The sequence below is a fragment of the Zonotrichia albicollis genome, chromosome Z (genome assembly GCF_047830755.1).
Source record: "Zonotrichia albicollis isolate bZonAlb1 chromosome Z, bZonAlb1.hap1, whole genome shotgun sequence".
Taxonomy (NCBI): domain Eukaryota; kingdom Metazoa; phylum Chordata; class Aves; order Passeriformes; family Passerellidae; genus Zonotrichia; species Zonotrichia albicollis.
The window spans coordinates 43,611,003-43,617,002 of NC_133860.1; the positions used below are offsets into that span (position 1 = coordinate 43,611,003).

The 6,000-nt window shown below is 46.7% G+C and overlaps 1 protein-coding gene across 5 annotated transcripts in view; it reads right to left on the reverse strand.

Moving 5' to 3' along the window:
• The window catches only part of TMEM171 (transmembrane protein 171), a 65,713-nt gene extending 59,713 nt beyond the window's left edge, over window positions 1-6,000 (reverse strand). For all 5 annotated transcript variants that reach the window (XR_012578244.1, XR_012578243.1, XM_074533288.1 and 2 more), the window contains exon 1: window positions 5,860-6,000. The gene's annotated coding sequence lies outside the window, so the exon portion shown is untranslated. The remainder of the gene's footprint in view (window positions 1-5,859) is intronic.

A 6,000-nucleotide genomic window follows, 5' to 3' on the forward strand; every position in this document is an offset into this window, starting at 1 on the left:
ATACTATGAAAATACTGGAACAATTGTTTCAAGAAAATGAAGTATTGCAGTTTGCTCTGGATTCCTACTCAGGACAATTTTCGGTAGCACGGCCCGCTTGCAAATTGTTTGAACAAGGTTCAATTTACTTTAAAATTAAGAACTGCTCTAAGTAGGAGACCTTTAAAAAGGGCTCTAACTGTCTTTACAGATGCGTCCGGGAGGTCACACAAGTCTGTTATGACTTGGAAAGATCCTCAAACCCAGCAGTGGGAGATGGACATTGCTGAGGTGGAAGGTTCACCTCAGGTTGCTGAATTGGCTGCGGTTGTTAGGGCTTTTGAAAGGTTCTCAGAACCATTTAATCTGATTACAGACTCTGCATACGTGGCAGGAGTAGTATCCAGAGCAGATCAAGCAATACTGCAAGATGTATCTAACATTGCACTTTTTGAATTGCTCTCAAAACTGGTAAAGTTAGTCACTCACCGAGAGCAACCCTTTTATGTGATGCATGTCAGGTCACACACTGACTTGCCAGGGTTTATCGCTGAAGGCAACAGAAGGGCAGATGCTCTTGCTGCACCTGCAGTGATGGCCACTCTCCCAAATGTTTTTGAACAGGCAAAAATCAGCCACCAGCTTTTCCACCAAAATGCACCTGGCCTGGTTCGCCAGTTTAACATCACTCGAGAACAGGCCAAAGCGATTGTGACCACATGCCCAAATTGCCAACAACATGCACTCCCTACAGTGAGTACGGGAGCAAACCCAAGGGGACTGAACAGTTGTGAACTGTGGCAAACAGATGTAACACACATACAAGCTTTTGGACCGCAGAAATATGTTCATGTTAGTGTAGATACCTTTTCTGGAGCGGTCTATGCTTCTGCCCACACAGGAGAATCATCTATTGATGCTATTAAGCACCTCTTACAGGCTTTTTCTTTCATGGGCATCCCCAAGGAGCTGAAAACTGATAATGGGCCTGCTTATAAATCCAAGGAATTCGGGAGCTTCCTGCAGCAATGGGGAGTAGAGCACAAAACTGGCATCCCCTACTCCCCTACAGGTCAAGCCATTGTAGAAAGAACTCACCGTGATATTAAAAGGGTCCTGGACCAGCAACAACAGGTTCTGAAGGTAGAACCTCCCCACATCCGGTTATCCAGGGCACTATTCACAATCAATTTTCTGAATTGTTCTTTTGACAGCCTGAACCCACCCATCCTACGCCACTTTGGGGGGAACAGTCACAGGTTGATGAAAGAAAAACCTCCAGTTTTAGTAAAGGATCCTGAGACTTGGAAAATGGTGGGACCTTACAAATTGGTTACTTGGGGACGTGGATACGCCTGTGTGTCCACCCCCTCTGGTTTAAGGTAGGTTCCTTCCAAATGGATAAAGCCCTATGTTCCCAAAGTCTCAGAGAAATCTGCAGAAGCACCCCAGGTTGCTCACGCTGCCTGGAGAAGAAAACGCCGCACGCGTTCTCTGGAGGAAATTCCATTTAAGCCTCCTATCTGGAATAGTTTGTAATATATGTTTGTCTCAAGTTTTTGTACCAGTTTAGATCCCACTGTTCGTGTGTAGCCTCGAGACGTCATGAGACTGAGCCTGCTTCTCATCCTACTCGTGATCATCCCACCTGCAATCTCCTACATAGTACTGCAGCCCAAACCACATATGGACTACCTCGATAAAGGTTCTCAGACATCAACAGAGAAACTGACAACGAGCTGAATGGACTTTTCAATGGCTGGGGACTCTCGGGCTGGTTGGGATCTATTCTGAAAACTGTAATTTTAGTGCTGTTTATTTTAGTTGTAGTTATTGTAGTTTTTAGCATTGTTTTTGGAGTAATCAGACGCATGGTTCTCAAGTTAATCTCAAGCTCATCTCCCCCTCCTGAGGTCTACCATTTGGAAGCCCTCAGTGCTCCAGTGGATGACCTAGAAGCCTCAGTAGAATCATTCTGCATCATAAACACAGTCCTCTTCTTTTTAAACAAAACTAGGGGGAGATGTTGTGGTGTGTTGCAATGTCCGGTTTTAAACTTCCGGGGCCCTTCCCATGTGTACCTATCCCTTCTCCCTTCCCCCTCACCCCTTGCTGAGTGTGCCCTGTCAATCAGGCTAACATACCAGCAAGGCGTCGTGTGATTCGTCGATTTCAAAGGATGCTCCTCAGGCCTGGGGGTCATTGGCCTGTCTAAGTGTCATCCTCCCTTGAGACCCTGCCCCCTTCACCTGGTTGGTAACTCACCTGTCCCCTCCCCTTCCCCTGTCCCCGAGCTTATAAAGTTAATGAGACCATGCGGTCGGCATTCTGTTAGCAGCAGTGGCCCAGTGCAGACCTCTGTACCAATGGAATAAACATCTGGCTACCTTCTAGCAGAATCCGCTCCTCTCTTTATCTCCACCATCGCCAGAAGCTCTCTCCTGAGGAGAACGGAGTCCTGTCTTGTGCCCCGCTGCACTCTGCCGCCAGCCAAGGTATCTCTGGGGTAAAACACCGCAGTGCTGCCTCTGGCCCAGCAGCGAAGGTCAGAATTGGCCTAGGCACCATCTAACTGGTTATATTGGGATACATATTCCAATACATATTGATGTAAAGGAATTTTCCCTTCTTATTAAACTCAAGTCTGAAAGCAGACATGGAAACTGTTGGGAATTTAGTTGACTAGAGAGACTGGAAAAGTACAAAACCATGGCTAATTCCAAGTCCTGCAACTGCTAGATAGCGTGTCCTTGGGCCTAGCTGTAGTAGGATAACAAACAGTGAAAGTGACATGAGAAAAGAGAGATGTAACCCCTAAGGAATGAGGAAGAGTTCATGGCATAGTTTAACCAATAGATTGCTTGGCTTACAGAATATTCATAAGCTTATTACTCGCTGTATAAGTGTTTGATGCTCTCTTCCACAAACGGAATTTGCTTATCACTCATATTGAGTGTCTGAGTCTCCCCTCACCGACAAATGGCTCGTCCCTGCAAAGGCCTCATTTCTGCAACAGGAAATAACAGCTTAGAAGCCATTAGAACATAGTCCAGTAGTGTAGAAGCTGTTAAGTATGATGGGAAGAGGGAATTTGAAACATAGCTTATAAAGAAGTCTGGTTATAAGCTCAACTAAAATTATATAGTGCTCTACCTTTTTGTAGGTCAGGCCTATGTCAGGTATATAGAACAGGAAATAACTTCACGATTTCTTGTCATTTTTCTGTGTAACACTTGTATTACAACTTTCTTATTACAGACAATTCCACTAAAAATACTTCCATTACAATTCTTCTTGAGCCTTCAAAGTTCATATTTTCCAAGATTTCCACTGCGAACACCAGAGCTATGAATTTACTTGCCCTTAATCTTATGAAATTTAATAGCTTCTTGCATTATGAATGCAAGACATTATGAATTCAGGAGGAGAATTTTAAAAAAAAGCACTGTAAGGATTAAAACATCACACCTCTGTTTTACCCTTCCCAGAGTAAGTCCCATTCCCCTTCCTGTTGCTTGCAAAAGCACACAAATAATTTCATGCAGAAGTTTCAGGTCTAATCTGTGTTATTTCAAATACTATATTCTCTGTCAGTTTTAGTCCACAATGGAAATGCCATTAGAATTTATAAGCCATCCTTTTAAAGGACTTGAATTTTTCCATTTTTGCACCTATGCTTCCAAGTTTTGAACCACTACTGGGAAGTTGCTATTGCCACTGTGCGATTATTTTGGTGATATTTTACTTTTTTCCCCAGGTTTCAAATTAAACCATGACTCCTTATTGGTCAAGCTACTTGTAAGGAAAAATGCTCTCAACTTCATTCAGTTTAACTTCCATATCAAAACATTAATGGCTCTCCATGTCTGAATTTCTTTCTTTGTTCATATCTGCTTCTGTACCCACACCATCTTCTTCATTAAATTCCAGTTTCCACCTGGACTGGACTCTTGAATTTGCATTCAGAGACACTCATCCCTGAGTACAGCTGGTTAAACTAAATTGTAATGTGCAACCTTCATTCCAACACTCTTCCCTCCCCACGATGTTTTTAACCACTTATTTGAAGACCTAATGGGAAATGCCCAAGAGGATATACTTTCAGTTTTCTACTCCTAAGAAAAAACTACAAGCTATAACAAGTTCTGAGATGCCAAATACATGCAATTTGTTCTCTTATGTATGTAGCTTGTAATTAGTTAACCTGACAGTGCTCTTATCTCGAGGAACATAAGACTCAGACAGCACAAAAGATTTCAGGATTTAGACAGTATGTATAAAGATTTCTAAGCTAGGAGTGGATGCCACAAGAACTCTGCCCATAGGGGTGAAGAAAATTATTTTTTCAGTTTACAGTATAGGAAGAGTATTGCTGTGCGGTTATTTATGATCATTGCAGGTGGGGCAGGAGCCACCTGCAGAAGTACTGGAAAGCAGTTGCAATAGGAAATTCCAGACAATGGGATGAATCCGGCTACTCTCCAGAGATATGTGCAACAGGGATCCTTCTTACCACAAATCAGCACAAATCAGGGATTCTGACTGTGAACTGCATTCTGCAAAGCTGCCAATTCCTGTCCATGCAGGCTACAAGAGAAAAGCAGCTACAGTGAAAGATGGCCCACAATTGTCCCTCACTCAGTCACCAGGAAGAACACTGACACCACAGTCAGACAGGAGGACCCAAAAAGTCTGTTTAAACAGCGAGGAGCTTGCAAAGCAAAGCTTGGTAACCCATTGACTGGATGCCATGTAGGCAACTAGGACAGCACCTAGATTCAAAAATGAGCTCTGAAGTGTCCCATGTTTGTTTGTGGGATGCCTTTTACATGACACACTAGTGGCACACAAGAGCTGTGGCAAAGCAGCTCCTATGTTCTAGGGAATCTGCAGAGAGACTAGGCAGAAAGCAGAAAGATACTGTTAACAACAGAGCTGATGTTTTTCAAACAGGTAACACATCACAGACCAGTTTCTGGATATTCACAGGAAGGTCTATCCCAGGGGGCTGATATAGCTCAAAGCAGCAAAAGACACAAGACAAAAAGATTTACAGATCTTTGACCATAGGACAGGCTATAGAGACCATAAGGGAGATGCAGGGCTCCAAAAGCTACCTAAAGCCATCCTGTCTCAGTTTCCTGAGGCTAGCCTAGGGCATTAAGCCAGACAATTTAACGGTCAAGCAATTAAGCTCTACTCCATTTAGGAAAAGCAGCATTCCATGGCACACCCCTCCTCATGCACCAGCCCATCAGGCAGAGTCTATTCTAAGTCACTTAGTCTTAGTCACAGTAAGATCTTCAGGAAGATGAACTATGCCCCAAAAGCTGCCATGCATCCTGTCAGAGAGAGGCGCGATGCAGGGCAACCTCTCCATCACCTCTCCGTGGTGGAGGAGCACCTAAACCTCTTCACCTTTGCCGTCCCAGCTGCACGCCAGCATCAGCCACCGGAGTACTGCACGCCAGAATAACTGCAGACCCCTTCAGAGTTCCATCCTCCCTCAGGGACGGCTGAAGCCGCAGAGGGGAAGCAGTGTGGGGAGCGGTGGGCTCTCCAGAGAGAAGAAGGGACACTCACACCCCGGATAATTCTCACACACACCGGTAACAGTGAAAACACGGAATGGCGACGGCCGCGGGAAGACGCGAAGCGATCCCGCCCGCCCACCCGCGGCGGCCCCTCGCCCCTCGCGGCGGCGGCCGGAGGACGAGCCGCCCGCCCGGGCGGCTCTCGAACCCCGCGGGACCGGCCCGGGGCCGCCCGTTCTCTCTCTCCCTGCCTGCCTCCCTCCCGCCCCGCCACGGCAGCATAGCCGCAGGGACCCGCGGCAGAGAAAGCGCGTTCGGCGAAGCGCTCCAGGCGCCCGGCCCTTACCTCGCAGCGGAGCAAAGGACAGAGCAGCGCGGCAGGCGCCGCTATTTAAGCACCTGCGGCCGGCGGCGCAGGACAGGGCCGGGCCAGGCCCAGCCGAGCCGCCCCGGGAGCGCGGGCGCGGCGGCACCGCCCCCACCGCGC